The sequence below is a fragment of the Balaenoptera borealis genome (genome assembly GCF_965194805.1).
Source record: "Balaenoptera borealis genome assembly, chromosome: 15".
In the NCBI taxonomy this organism is placed as follows: Eukaryota; Metazoa; Chordata; class Mammalia; order Artiodactyla; family Balaenopteridae; genus Balaenoptera; species Balaenoptera borealis.
Window position 1 is genome coordinate 91,467,845 of NC_138871.1, and position 19,042 is coordinate 91,486,886.

The following is a 19,042-nucleotide window of genomic DNA, read 5'->3' on the forward strand; positions in this document are numbered from 1 at the left end:
ATGACTACTGTGAAGCCCAGCATAAATGAGGGGACACCAGCATGTCAGCACGGAGTCAAGTTCAAGACGTGCTAAGGCACAGGGCAATGTCGACAGAGTAGATAACCTTGCATCTGAAGGAGAGGAACATGTAAGAAAAGGAAGAAAATACATATTTACTTTTTTCAAAAGTAAATATCATAAACATAAATTTACCCAGAAAATAACCAAAATGGTTACCAACAGGTGCAGGAAGTGTCAGGATTGAGAGAGTAGGGACTGAAGTGAGAATTCTCTGAGTTTTCTTTTTTTATAGTTTTAATTTTTCACAATGTAAATTTTTACAAATTCAAAAAGTAAATTAAGTGAAAAGAAAAATATTAAAACCCAAATATTAGAAATAATTTAAATAGTAAAGCCAATTGCATAATAAACTACAGAGAGATAATAAGTATCTCAAAAAACTTTGAACACTATACTGACCTGTATGTTCATAATTGATTACATTCCAAAGATCAAAGATGAGCAATAAATAAATATTTGATCAATAATTTTAGAGCTCATATATTGATATAATTTTGAAAATATTTAAGGTACTTATGGGGTTAATAAGTAAGTAAGGATGAAAAGGTTATTAGGATTCAAGATCTTCACTGAAGAAATAAAAAATAGAAAAGAAAAAAACCTAGTCTAGGCAAGAAACCTGTCATGTGAAGTTTGAGTAAACACTATTAATATCATGTCATGAAAATTTAAAAATATTTTCTCTTACTCTGTCCAGGGAATGGTCTTGGAAGCTTTTGGTTTCTAAAAACTCAACTGAAAATGAAAAAAAGAGCAACTCCAAGTCCTTAGGAAACAGGAGATCCATGAAGAGGTTACAAGGGTGAGCCTGAGATATCTTTTATCATCAGAACGACAAGCATTACCTGCCCGAAGGTTAAAGGAAACCAGCCTGCGGACCTTCCACTGACCATCTCATAGGGACGTACCTGACTGTGATTCACGGAACAAATGTGCAACCTGGACTCACGATGGTTCTCAGGCTAAAGAGAAGGAGGTGGAGAGGCAGACACGGGAGGTGGTGAGCGCCACCACGGGAGGGATCAGGTCACATCTCCACTCCTGCCCGTGAAAACTGTGACTCAGGAGACAGAAACAAGCACCGATCCTGACATTTCACGAGGGACAGTGGTGCTTCTCCAGTCGACGACAGAAAGCTCTTCTTTAGAGGAGAGAGGCCGTTGATAAATGGAACAGAAAACCAGCATTTGGCCATATTCAATAAATTAGCTCATCAGAAGGATTGTCAATAAATGCTAAATCCATTAGTCGAAAAATTGCTGGTGAACAGTATGCTTTCATGCTGCCACCACTTAGTATTTGCAAAAAAAAAAAAAGAAAAAAAGTTGTACTGTTAAAACCAGAGTAATCAGAGTCCCGCCCTGAACCAAGTCAGGAATTCAGATCAGGGATAACAGAGCTGCCAGCGAGGTGGGCAGGCTGACACGACTGTGGCTGAAATTCACAACACACGCGAATGACTTTTCAACAGTTCAGCAAAAACAAAGCAAAACACACACGCACGCGGATGAAGAAAGTATATACGAACATGGATGTGGAATCTGGGCGATGGGTTTACGGGCATTTACTGGGATTATTTTTTCAACTTTTCTGTTTTAGCAAATATTCATCGACACAAATTTGGAGAAGAATCGCAGGAATCAGACCCGTCTGGACGGTGTTGGTGAGGAACGGTTTGTGAGCAGTTCCCGTGTAAGAGCGAGTCACCCCGGGGCCCTGCGGAGGCGCCCTCCAGAGCCGTGCTGCTGTGTGACCCGTCCGGCGTGCCCTCGGTGGCCGTCTGGCCCGTCCAGGTGCCAGGTGTGGGGTCGGAAGAGCCAGGCCCACTGCCGGGTCTGCGGTTGCAGCCTGTGCTGTGGACACTGGCCCAGGACCCCAACCTGGCTCAGGTCGAAAGCCTGGGCATCCCCCCCCACTCCTCCTCCTCCAACCAGCAGGTCCTAAGAGGCATCTGACTCCCCTCGCTCCCACTTCCACTCCTCGCACGTCCACGGCCACTTCCCTAAACCCCAGGAGATCCTTCAGGAGCAGCGACGCCTGCGATGGGGCCGGGAGGCGGTCTCCGCGGGACCACCAGGAACGCCGCTTCTGCCTCCTTGTCTCTGGTGCTCTCGGCAGAACTGAAGAGCCTCTTCAGAACTCAGCCAGCTCTAACGGGGTTCTAAAGGCGTCTGTGAATTAGTCGTCTTCAAGTCCTGATCGCCCAGCGGTCCCACACGGGAGTCAACCGAGACCCCTCCCTGCACTCGGCTTCACACCTTCTCCAAACAATCCACTGACCCACAGGCATCTACTTATTTCTTGTGTGTGGATGCCGTATACAGGCCAGGACACACATCAGGGTACTGCGAGGAGGGTGAGGGTGCAGAGGGCTCGGGGGTGGGGCTGGGGGCACCTCCCACCTGGACACAGACGTGCCTCTTCATCGCAGCACTTAACTCACAACCGGCCGTTCCCAGAACACCTGCCACGTGTTCTAAACTGGAAGGTTACACGTGTATCTTATCTCTGATGCTCGTAACAATCCTACTAGACAGTATTCAGTTGCCAGGGATCAGAGCTTCCCTGTGATGGGGAACAAAACCTAGGAGGACAAAGCCACTGACTTCTTTTAATTATTTCAGGTATGTGTGAGCTCAGAGGCAACCTTTAAAACTATGATGTGTGTCTATTTATCCAACACTAGATTTGTGACATCTTCACTGATACCATAAACACGGATGTACACACACGTGTGTGTTTTTCTGTTAAAAGGCATGCGTGATGGCGTCTGCTGTCCCCCCGGAGCTGGTCTCTACGACAACCAGGTCCAGGGCTGAGGGGCCGGCCCGCGTCTCCTGGGACACAGCCTGCTTCCAGCCCGCGTGTCCTGTGCGCCGCAGGCCGGCCGCCCCCTCGTCTGTGTTCTAAGAGCGCGTCACCTTTTACAGACACAGCGACGCCAGCAAAAGCCCTGGCCTTTCAGCCAGGAAAGTCCGCTTCACCACCAGTCACGACGGCGGCGAACAGGGACCATCCTAACGGGGCTTCTTCCCCGCTAGTCAGAACATCCGATCTAAAACTGAAAGAATGAAGAGAGGGTGGGAGGAGAGACCCTCACTCCCTACCATGAACCTGAGATTAGGCAAACTTAAATGAAGATAAACTCGTGTGTGTGTGCGCACGCGTGTGTGTAGCTGAAGGCAACATCAGGGCAGCCGTGTGTTCTGCGGGGACAGGTGTGGCTCAGGCACGCACAGTCCCAGGGCCAGGTGTGACGGCCACACAGCTGGCTGTGTGACAACAGCAGTGTCTCTGTAAAAACAGACGTTCCTGGGTGCTTTTTTTTTTTCTAAACAGTGTGTCTTTTCCTTCTTAAGGATGGTAATTTGAAAGACAATTATGTGTGTACAATTTTGTGTTGTCATAAATGCTGTTCTTTCCTGCCACACTGACATTTAATAACTTGAAACAGCGTTTTCTGTCACATGCACTATTATATCACCTAGAGTCTGTCAAAAAAGATTGAACTGAAAATTACGTTGAGTGGGAAACTTTAAAAAATCAAGCTTAAGAACAATTTTAAATATATGTAATTCATAAGCTTGTATGTATTTTTATGTAAAAGAAAAAATAATTACTATCCAAATCTTCTCCAAATCAGACGTCCTTTCTTATCATTGTATTTTTTTTTCCACAATCAAAACTGTAACTAAAACATTAAATGAGGATTTACGTCATCTCTGGTCAGCTCCGTGAAGCTGACAAATAACAAATAAAATCTATTCAATCATGTAGACACCCAGGCATTTAGTCTGTAATTCCGGTACTTGATTCAGTATAGCTTGTGTTTTTAAACTGAAAATATTCACAGTACTTGTGCTACATATTGGTATGTGATGATTTTTATATGGGGGCTGTCTGAACATCCTTCTTTGTGCATCTCAAGAAAAGTGATAAAACTCTTACAGAAATGACTATAGTTTTTGTGAAGCACTGAAAATAATCAAGAATGGCTATAAATACTCTATACTAATCTACCAATGTGAAATAAAATAAAGAGATAAGATTATTAGAATCCACTTAGAGATTGTGAAGGTTATAAACATACTAAATTCCAAATAACTAAAGTAACTTTACTTACAGAAACACAGATCAATATGTTCTTTTGACCTAGATTTGACTCAGGGCACAATGCAAATGGATTTTAAAGAAAAAAAATGCTGCAAGGAAGCTTCTCCAATAAAATTAAGAATCCTCCTTGGAAATCACTGTAAGATAAACTTAACATCCATTTTTATTGGCTGTCATTTGTCCTGAATGTAATAAACAGTCCTGAGGGCCACTCTGCAGTGGACGGGCCACACACCAGGCTCACCGATAAACAGTGCAGACCCGGTTACGCTCAAGTAAAACACAAAGTACCCACAACCTAAAAACAAAGTCCAATAACACTCACAACCAAACTTCATACCTACCACCAACTAGTATATCAGGAAAAGTTAGTAACTGTTATGTCTATTTTTAAAAACTCACATTGTCGGCTATAACTAGTAAAACTTAAAAAAAAAAAAAAACTTTGTATTATAGGATCAATGTCATTCTACCTAGGTTTCAATCCTTAGACTGCAAATCTCATGTTATTATTTTAGAAAAGGAGTTGGTTTTTTTTAACGTACAGCAGGTTCTTATTAGTTATCCATTTTATACGTATTAGTGTATATACGTCAATTCCAATCTCCCAGTTCATCCCACCACCACCCCATCCCCACTTTCCCCCCCTTGGTGTCCATAAGTTTGTTCTCTACATCTCTGTCTCTAAGAAAAGGTGTTATTTTTAAGCAGAGATTTCAAGCATATTAGGAAATAATTCACCTTTATTTTTAAAGGACAACTGAAGACGGGAGTTTGTGTTTATAAGACACACCCCCCCCCCAGGAGATTTCAGAGCCACAATAATCACAGCACATTAGCCTTTAAGTGTTTAACCAGAGAGACCAAGTGACAGATACAATAAAACTGTATCAACAGACCTGAAACACCACATGGCTGGTCCATGCAGAGAGAAACTGGTCAGAAATCCATTCACGAGTGTGATGCAAGCTTCTTATCTCGTAAACTTTGTTTGCTGAGAAAATTTCCTCTGTTACATGGCAAGAGCATGGATCATTTTGAGTTTGTTACAAAAGCCTAAAGACTTCAGTAGCGAAAACAAAAATTTACGTCCTATGAACAACCATCTCCCTGCTTCAGAGACTAAGGATGTAGTTTCCGTCACATGACAGTAATGTCAAGCACTATTATTAAAAATAAAGCAAGGCATCATTTTCTAAAAATCAAAATTAATATATGTTGTATCTTTCAGGGGGGTTTGCATGCGCATTACTATGCAGCAGTTTCATTTCTAACCGTATCTGCTTTGCAATAACTCACTTCCTAGGCAAAGCCATTTAGGTCACGGCAGGTATTAAAATGAAGTGTTGAGTTTGCACTGGGAATTCAGAAGCGTGCAGTACAGTATACATTGAGGGGTAAATAAAAGCAAGAAGCATAACAATTCACAATTGCTTATTTGAGAAATAAAAAGGCTATATACTAAGAAAAATGGTGTTTCAACAAAGCTACATTAAGTGTGCATCTTGAGCAATAACGTTTTCAAACTGAACTAGGAGGCACCATTACAGAGATGTGTACAAGCCCATCACAAGGCGGGGGTCCGACCACTGACGGATCAGGGCACGGCCCCCTCACAAGCAGGAAACCCCTGGGGCTGTCATCTCCCTCACTCTCACCTGTCAAAACACCCAAACTAAGGCACAAGAAAGGAAGGCTGTCCAAACGTGGACAGAAATGCTGAATCTCTTTATACTTCATTAAAACAGAAATAGAGGTGGCAGTACCATCCCAAGCAAATCTAGAGCTTCTGGGCTCTCGGCTGATGTGCTGGCCTCACGTCAGCTGTGCAGCCTTAGGGGACCACATGGGTCTCACGCCCTCACAGCTGAGGACACCCGAGCCCTCATCCCAGCATCTCGCACCTCAGCGCTGCCCGGAACCACCTGCTCTGTAAACCTCTTTCTCCAGCCTCACCTCCTCTGATGCCACCTGCATTCTCAAGTGTCGACCTCCTGTAAGTGACCTGTTACCAGGACAGGACCTACTATTTCTATGCGGCCAGCAAGTGCCGAGCGTTCAGCGCATGAGAGGCACCAAGGTGAGTGAGAAAGGGCGCAGCTTCCCCATGGGCTCGACTCCAGCGACTAGAATGACCTCACAGACACGTGCCTTTGACTCCCGGCCTCTGCTGTGGGATCTGGGAGGGAAAGACCGGGTCAGAGAGTCCTGGACGGGCTTATCTGAGGAAGCAGCAGGGGCAGGAACCTGAGAGCAGAGGAGGAGAGGAAGGAGAATTTGGGGGCAGAGCAGGGGCACGAGCAGAGGCCCTGGGACAGCAGAGAGCTGCTGAGATTGAAGGTGAAAGGTCCGTGCTTCACAGGCGAATTCCGAGGGAAGGTGAATTTTGTTCAGTTGATGATAATCTATTTCCTTTTTTATTTTATTGATCTATTTATTTTGCCCTGCAGGAGTTCCCCAAGTGTTCTATTTATTTTTGAGATTCCTAATGTCAACAGTGTACCTCTGAAGATGCCAGAAGTAAACTCTGAACCAAGAACGTTTTGTAATTATAATTAGATTCTTGCTTCTGTCCCATTACTAGAACTTCGCAACAGGAATATCTATCATTTGCTCTGCCTTCCATATCTTTTACTTTTCTCATATTTGTGTATAACCTTTTCCTCCATATTGACAGAAATCAGTAACTTTCTCAGTATCTCTAACTCAGTTTCTACGGCTGCCTGTTTTCTGCTTATTTATTTTTGCTACTGCATTTTAAGTTTTTTGTTTTATAAAGTAGTCAAATGTCTGCTTTTCAGTTTGGTACTTGGTGTTGATAATTTATATAAACGTATGTCGTGTTCTGTGGGAAATCCTGCTGGATGTTCCTTGGCGTTTGCATGGCCTGCCTTGACCGTGGACACACGCGCCCACTGAGTCAAAGTCACTCTTGCTTCTGGTTCCTTCCCTGAACAGCAGGCGAGCTGAAGCCAGGGGCTCCGTCCTCTCCTGGCTAGTCCGTCTCAGTACAAAGTGAATCCCCTCCCAAATTTAAGCTTATGGGTAATGTGACGTGTACGATCTCTCAGGAAATTTCTCATCATTTATCAGTGGTTATAATCAACTGAGGTGGATAGTTTCTCACAACTGCTGCCTGGTCTCGTGATGACAGCAAGGAAATTCACTCCTGGGAAAACAAAAGAAGTCTGTGTTTTCCTTTTCTAGAGGGAATACACATTATACGAGCAGCCAAGGGGACCCACTCTTATGGGTTTTACTGTTTTTGACGTTACATACGGTAGGCGCATTTTCAAAGCCTCACAGCACTGGTTCACGCTACTGTGCATTATTTGGGGGAAAACTGTCTCACAACCCAACACATGATTATTAAGTCAAAAGCCATAAGAGGGTTATGGAAAATAAGCCAGAAGGACTCTAGTGAGTTGCTGATTATACGTATTCCAGTACAAGAAGGCAGGCTGTGGGAGCAAACTATTATATTGTCCCGTCAGTTTGGAATTAAAGTCACAGCTTTGTGTTTTCAGATGTTACAGAAATGATACCTTCCCTCCTCCAACCCCACTTCCCCGAGAACTTCAATTAACATGCTGCCTGGATTGAACAGTTATGCCTGACTTAGGAAACTGAATCGCTTCTCGGAGGTACTCGCCTTCATCCTTGAAATTCATTAGATATTAATAGTTAGAACACACTTCCAGGGAGATCTCGCTCTAATTCCTAAAGCTAAGGAACAATAAAATCATCATCTGGTTTTCTCTGTCTTTAGTATTAAGTTATCTGATTACTAGCAGAAACATGCAAATTCAGAGCAAGTTTTCTCAACAGCACGCCAAGAGGCATGTACCATCAGCATATCTGAAGGTTGTTACTAGTCTTTGGATGGTAACTATTCAATGAGTAAATAGGAGAGAGAAAAAAAGGACAGTGAACTGTGGTAAAATGAAAAACCATACAAATCTCACTTATGAAATCATCTACACCTTCCTTCTGGTCTGCAGAAATAAAAAGTAAGTCGATGACTGTAAAAGCAGATTTCCTCATTAGTCAGTCAAATGCCAGAAAATAAATTCAATCTACACGGAGTCTCTAAAGCAGTGGTCCCCAACCTTTTGGCACCAGGGACCGGTTTCATGGAAGACAATTTTTCCATGGACCAGAGGAGGGGGAATGGTTTCGGGATGATTCAAGTGCATTACATTTATCGTGCACTTTATTTCTATTATTATTACATTGTAATATTTAATGAAATAATTACACAAAGCAATTGATTTATGATGGTCTCTGTGCAGTCAAACCTCTGCTGATGATGATCTGCATTTGCAGCCGCGCCCCAGCGCTAGCACCGCCGCCTCAGCCCCTCCTCAGATCATCAGGCATTAGATTCTCGTAAGGAGCGCGCAGCCTAGATCCCTCACACGTGCAGTTCACAGTAGGGTTCGTGCTCCTATGAGAATCTAATGCCTGATGATCTGACAGGAGGCGGAGCTCAGGCGGTAACGCGAGCGATGGGGAGCGGCTGTAAATACAGACGGAGCTTCGCTCACTCGCCCGCCGCTCACCTCCTGCTGTGGCCCGGTTCCTAACAGGACACGGACTGCTAGCGTTCTGTGGCCTGGGGGCTGGGGAGCCCCTGCTCTGAAGGATATACAAAATTCATTAAGTACATTATTAGGAAAAGGGCACCAAGTTTTTCCTCCAGCTTAGGATGACATTTCCAAAATAACATTATAAAACGAGTTACTATACAGCAGTTTTATTGGATGTGTTTTAGCAAACATGCGCTCTGTCTTCAGCTTCCCTAAGAAGATGCACGTCAGCAATGCATGGACCTGACCAAGGAAAAGATGCCACAAAGTGTAACCAAGCTTATGAGGGCGGCATCGCCTCTGGTCAGGACGCAGAACACGCGAGCCCACGGCTCTGGCCCCAGCACAGAAGCTGAGGCTCCCAGGCGCCCGGGACCAAGCTGCAGGATGACGGGCACCCATGGGCGCAGGTGGAATTCATCAACTTTTTGCCTTTGGCAAAAACCAGGAGGAAAGATGTTGGGAATAACACCAGGAAAAACAAAACCCAGAAATGCCAACAAGGGCATAAAGCTGAGCGGGGCGCAGGGGAGGGGGTGCCCTCCAGGGCTTTCCTGAACCCCAGCTGTGCTCAGCGGATGAGGAGCCCCCGGCATCTGTTTCCTCCCCTGAAGCAGAACCATCTGTCCCTGGGTGAAGGTACAGGAAGACCTCCCAGGCGCCCCCATCCCGGGGAAGCCACCGCCTCTGGGGGAAGGACACCCCCGATTCTGCTGCCAGAGGGGCAGGGCCGCAACACCAAGAGGGGGTCTAAGCACAGCGCTTCAGAGACTGGGGCTGCGGGCGGGTGCAGTGAGGGAGAAGGGAGAGAAAAGACCCCTCGAGAGACTTCTGGAAGGAGCACGGCAAGGAGGCAGACCACGGAGAAAGGCGGGGGTGGGGGGCATGCAGGGTGAGCGGGGTCCTGGTGGGAGCTGGGAGGGGCGCTTGGGGCATCACACCCGGCGCGAAGCGAAGCCACCGCTGCCGCAGGCTGGCTGGGCCCTCAGAGCGGAGTGACCATGGCAAGAGGGAAACCCAGAGCCAAACACCGGCTGGGTCAGCTCCCCTGTCCTCGCCAAGCCTCCCGGGGCAAGGGAAACAGTCATCTCGGTCTCTTCTGCTCAGTGCCCAGCAGTCCATGAAAAAGGCTGCCATCCTCCCAACAGAAGCAAGAGATTTAAACAAGCCATTGTCACCACATAAAGTCACCAGTGGAACATACAGGCACCTGCCTATGAGAATGTGGACGAGGCCTTAAAGGAGCTAGGATGAACAAGTTAGGAACACCCACTGGTAAAGCTGGATGCGCGCATGAACAGGAGGAGAATCTCAGCAGAAAAAAACTGAAATTACAAAAAAACAAGTCCACTGGAAATTCTAGGAAAAATCTGTAATACAGATTTTAAAAAATTCTTCTATAGAGTTGTCAACACACTAAACACTTCAGGTTGAAAAATCTGTGACCTTAAAGAGAGATCACCAAGGTGGAAAAACAGAACAGAACACACCCAGACACACCATAGTCAGACTGCTGACATCCAAAGATCCAGCGAAACACGGAGTGCTGCTCTGAGAGACAAAGATGAGACTCACAGCACGGTCCCCGGACAGCGAGGCTGGAGGATGGCCCAGCGATGCCATCAGAGCACAGAAAGGAAACGAGGAGGCATCAGACCAGATTCCACACAAGGAAGGTGTGTTTCCAACGTGAAGGCAACGCAGAGCTGCGTTAGTCGAACAGAAGTGCAGAAGACCTGCAGGTGAAGCTGTGGGTCCACACAGGGAAAAGCGGAGCACCAGAAAGACGAAAACAAGGGTATACGTGAGCTACGGCTTTCTTTTTTATAATCTCCTTAACAGATAACTGTCTAAAGCAAAAGCAGTCGATCTTGCCTTTTTATCCAATCTGTCGTTCTCCGTCTTTTAATTTACGGGTTGAAGCCATTAAAATTGAATGTAACGTAGTTATCCTTATGGTTTAGTAATTGCTTTTTAGTTCCATCTGTCTTTTTCCCTGTTTTCCGGCCTTTTAGATTCAGTAATTTTATTATTTAATTTTATTTCTGTTTTTGGCTTTTTAAGTTTATAACTCTTTCTTTAAATGTGTATGTGGCTGATTTGGGATTTACACTACACATCTTTAACTTACCACCATCTCACAGTCTGCCTTCAGGTAATATATGACCTCACATACAATGTAAGAACCTTAAAATAGTATCCTTCCCTCCCCCCACCCTCCCTACTATTGTTTTCAAACCTTCAATAAGTCCTCCCATAACACATTGCTAAAGACCGGAAAGTGTACACCGTCAAACACCCATCAAAAGCTGGAACGGCTATAATAACATCAAACATTCCTTTGAGTACACGTGAAATATTAACCAAAAAGGACCATGTTCAACCTATATCTCAAAGAAGGAATCATAAGGGGGATTAGAAAACATTTTGAATGGAATAAAAATTTTTAAATGACGTATCAAAATTTGTGAAATGCAACTAAAGCACTGCTTAGAGGAAATTAATAGAATTAGATATTTAAATTAGAAACAAAGAAAAGTCTCAAATCAGTGATCTAATTTTCCCCTTAAGAAACTAAAAGAGGAATCATCCTAAAGCATGCAACAAGAAGTAAATAAGTTAAAATAAAACAGAGATCAGCATTTTTTAGAAAATAGAGAAAAACAGTAAAGAGAGTTCTTTGAAGAGATCAACAAAATTGATAGCCCTTTAGCTAAATGATCCAGAAAAAGAGGGAGAGGAAGAGGGGCAGAGAGGGGACATGACCAAAGTCAGGGTTCACAGATGGACATAACTAAAGTTCCAAAGATCTGAGAGGATAAGAGAATACTGTGAGCAACTTTATGCTATTAAATTGAATAACATGGATGAAATGGACAAATTTGTTAAAAGAGTCAAATTACCAAAATTCACTCAATAACAGATAGCCCAAATGGCCCTATGTCTATTAAAGGAATTGTTACTTCTGCAAAGAAAGTTCTAAGCCCCAGTTGTTTTACTGGTAAATTCTTTTAAAAGCTCCCAGAAGATAACAGAATAGAATGTCCCCACTTATCTTACGATGCCAGAATTACTCAGATATCAAAACCAAACGAATATATTAAAAGAGAAAAAATTAGATTTATATCCCTCATAAGCACAGCTGCAAATATCCACAACAAAATAATGTCAAATCAATTTTGGCAGTTATTAAAAGAATAATAGCTAATGTCCACTGGGATTTATACCAGTATTGCAAGTTTCCATAAACATTTGAAAATCAATGCAATGGACCATCAGACTATAAAATTAAAACCATCCGAACAGCTCAACAGATGTAAAACCAGTTTTTCACTAAATTCAACACATGCAAGACGAAAATGGTCAGTAAACGAGGAATGGAAGGAGAACCTCCCCCAAATTGATAAAGAAAATTTGTATAGTTGATGTGATAATTAATGATGAAAACAATCAGTATTTATCCCCAAGATCAGAAATAAAGCTTTGATACCCCCTTTCACTTCTTTTTAACATTTTACTAGAGATTCCAGCCATTGCAATATGGAAGGAAAAAAAAATCACCCACTGGTAAAGAAAGAAGAACTAAAACTGTCTTTGTCACAGATAATATAACTGCTTACATAGAAAATCCCCACAAATCTAAAAGTAAAGCTACTAAAACTAATCAATTGGTTTAACAGGGTCAAAGGATTGAAGGGAAATATACAAAAATCAGTTATATTTCTATATGCCAAAAACAAGAAAAATTTGTAAACTGTAACTAAAAAAAATTTACAATAGGATGAAGTATATTGAATAGGCATAAAATTACAAAACATTGCTGGCAGAATTTGAAAAGCCTGAATAAGAACTATTTCATGTTCATATGTCATGCACTTACTTAGTTGGAAAACTAAGTATTTTTAAGATATCAGTTTTCCCCAGATTGAGCTATACTTTCAACAAAAATCTCAATTAAAATTACAGCAGGCTTCTTTTTTTTTTTTGTAGAAATGGAGAAAGTGACTCTACATTTATATGGAAATGCAAAAAATCTAAAATACCCAAAACAATATTGAAAATAAAGGATAAACTTGAATAATTCACATTAAGTGATTTCTAGGCTTACTGTAAAGCTACTGTAATGGGCAGTGTGTGTTACTGGCATCAGGAAATACACACAGACAAGTGAGACAGAGCCAGAAACACACCCACACAGATGTGCCTAATACATTGTTAATAAAAGTGGCAAAGAAATTTAACGACGAAAGGGTAGTCTTTTCAAAAACTGCAGCTTCAACAATTAGAGAACCACATGTGAAAAAAGAATCCCAATCCATACTTCATTAATTATACATAAAGTGCACACAATGGATCCCAGACTTAAGCGTAAGAATTCAATCTATAAAATTTCAAGAACAAAACTAAAAATTTTATGACATTAGGTGAGGCAAATATTTCTTAGACATGACAAAAAAAAGAGAAGCCAGAGCACAAGGATGGAAGGAAGGAAGGAAGAGAGAGAGAGAGAGAAGAAACGAAACGAAAAGAAAAGAAAAGAAAAAAGAGAAGAAAGAAATTTGATAAATTGGATTTCACCAAAATTCAAAGTGTGTGCTCTGTGAAAGGCACAGTTAAGGAAATGAAAGGACCAGACAGAGACTGGAATAAAATTTTGCAAAATAAAGGTCTGAGAAAGGAGCTGCATCAGAACATACAGACAACTTTTACAACTCAATATAAGGGAAAAAAAACCAATAAAAAATGAGTAAAAGATAATCAAATACAGGGTTTTCATCAGAATATGAAAAGAGATTTTGCAACTTAATTACAAAAAGACAACACAAAATGGGCAAATACGTGAACATGCTTCATGAAAGAAGCTACCCACGTGGACAACTTACACTGAAAAGACGTTCAAAGTCATAGTTCATTAGGGAAGCACGATTAAAACCGCAGGGATGTAGCACCACACACCACATGGAAGAGCTGAAACCAAGAAGCTGGAAGGGTCAGGTTCTGGCAGAAAACATCGCTGGGGACCAGAGTCGTCCAGCCCCATGGAGAGTGGCCTGGAGTCTGCCTGTAAAGTTATAAATGCATCGTAAGAAAGACCCAGCCATCATGCTCCTAAGACTTTACCCAAGAACCACGAAAATGTGTGTCTGCAGAAAGTCTGCTCATGAAGAATTGCAGCCACTTTATCTGTAACTGCTCCAAACTGGAAGCAACTAAAAGTCCATCACCTGGTGAAAAGATAAAGTGAGGTATTTCCTTTCAGTGGTACACACCCAGCAATGGAGGAATGAACTTCTGATACTTGCAAACTCCTGGGTGAATTTCAAAAGCATTGTGTTATGTGAAAGAACCCTGACCAAAACAACCATGAAAGTTGCACACCATCAGACTCTGACGTATATGACCTTAGGAAAGAGGCACAACTGCAGGGACAGAAACCAGGTCACCAGGGGCCAGGAAGTGGAGAAAGGGGATCAACTGCAAAGGAGAAGAGAATTCGGGATTATCTTGGTCATGGTGTGGTTCCCCAATTCTATTTGTCAGAATTTATAAAACTATACAATTTTTTCTGTGTGCACAGAAAGAAGCCCCAGAAGCAAGTACTGGGGGGCTTGTTCTTTCTAAAGTCTCTAGGAGAAGGTCCTTCCTGGCCTCCTCCAGTGTCTGCAGGCTGCCGCATCCCTCGGCCCATGGCTGCTTCACTCCGAGCCCTGGTCCACCCTCTCCTCTCCTTCTCAGACTCTGACCCTCCTGCCTCCCCTGGGACAGGACTCTGTGACCTCAGGCCCCTGGATGATCCAGGATGGCCTCCCCAACTCAAGATCCTTCATCACAGCTGCAAACACTCTTCTGCTACGTAAAGAAACATATTCGCAGGTTCCGGGATTAGGACGTGGACGTCCCACATCAAACCTACCATCTGGCCCTACAGTCCCTTCTCAGACCATCCTTACACGACCATTCCTGGCTTCAAAAATCCATCTCCTCTTGGCTCACACAGGACAGCCAGGCCCTGTCAACTGAGCCTGTGTCACCGGCTGTCACTCAGACATGCCTCCCTGGCCAGGCAGTGTCATCTCCCAGGGGATGCAGACCATATTTTCCATAACTTGTGCATTTTCCAAACCTTGTGGCACAGTGTTAAGTAAATAATCAACGTTCCAAAAATTTGTGTCCGAAAATTATTTGTCAAAAATATATATATGTAAACATATATATATATAATATAGTATAGTATATGTCACTCATTTACTAACTACAAAAAAAATTTCAATTTTAATATAAAGCTATTAATGAGGGAAGAGCTACTGTATTTTAGGAATATTCTGTAAAATTTAGCCCTTAGCTATTCACTCTGAAAATGCTAAGCATTTATTGGCTTTTCTAACATGTTTTATCTTTCAGGAATGCCAAGGACATTTTCTTTAAACAACACAATCTGTGCTTTAATTTGAACAGTGCTACATTTTGTCTTTACTGAAGGAACGAGAATCCTTTATTTAAGGAAGAAAAAAATGTCCCACTCAGTAAGGAAGCAATTTTCCCTGTATCTCTCACAGAATTACTGAGAGTCTTTAAGGATCTGGGGCTATTTAAAAAGATGTCCGCCTCAGGTACCACCCCGGCCAACAGATTTCTTCCTGCCTCGTCCTGAGCTGCCCAAACACTGCTCTATGTGTTTCATCTCGTCTCCTTCCTTGTAACTAAGCACGGTGGCCTCACTCAGAGCATTTGATAAACACCAGCCTCTCCATGGAAAGCATTGTTTAATTATTTTAATTTACATTATCTGCTATTGAGTCCAGGCCAACTCACGTACAGGGCGTCTTCACAAACATGAAAATGAAAACAGAAACCTGATCCCATGTGAGATTTTCTCTTGTTCTGAGGGTAAATTTCCTCTTTCCAAAACAACCCTGTTAGAGCCTGTGAGAAGAGTCGCTGGGATATCCCAGGAGATCCCCTGATAGGAGATCCCAGGAGATCCCCGATAGAAGATCGCAAGAGATCCCTGCTATGAGATCCCAGGAGATCCCTGCTATGAGATCCCAGGAGATCCCCTAATAGAAGATCCCAGGAGATTCCTGCTATGAGATCTCAGGAGATCCCCGATAGATCCCAAGAGATCCCTGCTATGAGATCCCAGGAGATCCCTGCTATGAGATCCCAGGAGATCCCCTAATAGAAGATCCCAGGAGATCCCTGCTGTGAGATCCCAGGAGATCCCCTAATAGAAGATCCCAGGAGATCCCCTGGCTGGGCTCAGGTCCGAGGGGGCAGCGAGCAGACATCATCCTGCCCGCGGCCACACGTCCTTGCGCTTTGCCCCAGTGCTCCAGCCCGCGGTGTGAGAGGAAAGTGGACATTTAGCAAATACGAAATTCTCTCAGCACCATCTCTCTCTCAAAAAAATTATACGATTTTATTGTTATTTGCAGGAAAATATACACATGTACTTTATATCTATAATTTATAATACATAATACAATCACTGACACACACACACTGGAAATGATGCAAACAAACAGATAAGAGGCACTTTCCCTTCTCCTCTTTCCTCAGCTTTGCTTCTCAGAAAAAAAATAGTTTGGGTCTTTGAACACTACCTTTTTCTCTGTTCTGTCTTTCCCATCCATGAAGCTCTGATAACACCTGCCTGCATCAGTATTAATAATTCTTGTGAGAAAATCCAGGTAAGCAGTTATGAGGGTTCATGATAAAGCAGCAACACTTATGTCAGTTCCAGGAAGGGCTCCCTGGGGGAAGGTCCCGGGCCCTGCACAGATGAGGGGTCATCGCAGGCTCCTGGGGACGGACAAGCCTTCCTGTGACATCACCACAGACAGCCGGGCTCTGACTGGAGTCCCGAGAGGCCAATTTACCAGGAGTCAGTCTCTGTCTTAAAAGAAAATTATTCCGTAGACATGCTCTGAAGTTAAATCACACAATGGCCTCGGGTGCTAGATTTCAGTCCTTCTGGGGACATCTCTGCCTGGACCAGCACTGTGGGAGCTGAAGGGGTGATGGCTGTCACCAGCACTGGCCCCAACATTCAAGTCGAGAATCTGGTTTGGCCACATCCTAAAGAAAAGGCCTACCGAGAGAGACAGAAAGACACATCTGTCAGTGAGCACAAGCCATGCTATTTTGGAGGAAGGAAATTTCTTAATTACAGAAGCTGCTGCAGCATGAAATGCTTTCCTGCCAGTTTCTACATGTGCCAAAAAGAAAAAGAAAAGAAAAGAAAAGCAACTAGTCTTTATGTTTAATAGAAACAGGCACACATGTTTTGGTAGATTTTCTTTTTTGGAATCTGATATATATTCACTGAGGAAAAGGCAATTACTCTATAGGAGTTGGAGTTTTCTTCAGGAGACATTTTTTTTCTTTAGAAACCAGATTGTGTCCAAGAATGAATGTGATTTATATACACTTGGTTCTCTGGCAACACTTGATGATTGGATTCTGTATCTTCACAAATTGAGGTGACTGCTTTCGGGAAAAAATGAACAAAAGTTTCCTGGGAACAAAAACGACATATAATGTACTTATGCCCAGAAAATCTCTCCCAGAAAATTGTGTAGCTTATAACATCTCTTTTCTACTGTTACTGAAGAAAACCCTGTACAAGGAACAAAAAGGTCCACGTCAATCCTTGTTAAATTCTGATACTAAAATTCCCTCTCTCCTATCATAAAATCGGCACTGGACCTGCAGACTTCAGGTCTGGGCTCAGGAACTGAAAACGAGGTGTATGCTTCATGTATCTGCGGATGTTCTGTTACTATATCCTCAGCTTCAACAATGTGACCCCTGCCCTCTGCTTCCTTGCTCAGAACTGCTGACATACCCAGCGCTGTCCTTCATCCTCGGGACAAGGCTCTGCCCACCTAACGCTGCCTGTTACAGAGGATGCCCACAGCAGAGGCGGGTCTGCAGGAGGCCATGCGGGGTGAGAGCACAGAGCCGAGGGGCACGGAACAGCCGTGACGCAGGGGGCAAGGCGCTGAGAACAGAGGGGGTGGGTCATGCCCGGCAGAGAGGAAGGAGGCCCCAGTTGTGGTCCAAACAGACAGAAACACAGAGGTCCTGCCTGAGCGGCGGGAAATGAGCTGGAAATGGGGCCTCCCCCGGCCCGCTCAGGGGACTACGTCCCATTCCGGTTGCTTTCTCTAGACTGTGGGCTGAACGGGCAGAGGCACCAGGACCCCGGCCTTCTTCTTCGTCCTCTGACCCTGGGGGCTCCCGCAGCACGCCCGCTCGGGGGTCGCAGGCGTTTTAGCAAGTTACCTCCCTGGACTGAGCAGACTGAACCAGCACCTGTGCACGACCGCCTCCTCTCTCCTCACTATGCTCCCAACAGGGCGTCCCGGCCACCCGAGGAACGGGTCGACGAGTCTCGGGGACCAGAGCCTCGGATTTGAAAACAGTTTCTGCGCCGGGGGCTTCCATCTCAGGTGGGAGCCGGCTACCGAGTGACCAAATCCACCCAGACTAACTAGATTACAGCCACGCCGGGCTAAGCAGGGGCCGCACAGCAAGCTCGACAAGAACAGCAAGGCTGCCATCGAGTCAGAGCAATCTGGGCGCCTGCATGGAGGAAGCACCCCTCCCAGGCGGAAATGTAAGAATGAAACCGAAACGTATGACCTGTTGGCTTTGTCATAGGCTGTGTTTAAGGCATAAGCTTCACGACTTTAAGAAGTTTTCGGCTGGAACGGCGTTTCCTATTTTACATGAGTGTGTGACTTCCTCCTCACTTTTACTCCCAGCCCCGGGGGAACAGGACCAAAGATGATCTAGAAGAGCAGCGTAGACCCACAGGGTTCTCCTGCACGTCGCAGGCTCACTGGCACCAGCGAGCTGAGCGCTGGGCTCAGCTCTGATCACCCCCACACCCAGGGGCACATGACGCAGCCAAGGAAGCGCAGCGCACCTCTGAACCGTCCATTATTCCCAAAGAGAAGTGGGGGAAACTACAGCTGATCCTTCAACAACTTGGAGGTTAGGGAGACCCACCATCTGCACATCGAACGCCGAGTGTAACTCACAGGTGCCCCCTGTACTCGGGGCTCCGCATCCTCGATCCAACCAGCCCTGGGCTGCGCAGGCCTGCACTGTTTACCGCTGAAGAGCCTCCCACGAAGGGGGGGGTGGTCCATGCAGTTCAAACCCTTGTTGTTCAAGGGTCAGCTCTAATTCCCTTAACTTTTAAGTAACTCTAAGCCTTGTTTTATATTAAAACAATCTTATATAGTATGAAGGAGACTGTGACTTTT

General features: G+C 44.3%; 1 protein-coding gene across 16 annotated transcripts in view; it reads right to left on the reverse strand.

The window, feature by feature from the left end:
- SNTG2 (syntrophin gamma 2) overlaps positions 1-19,042 on the reverse strand; it is a 221,886-nt gene that overhangs the window by 164,879 nt on the left and 37,965 nt on the right. The window lies entirely within an intron of this gene.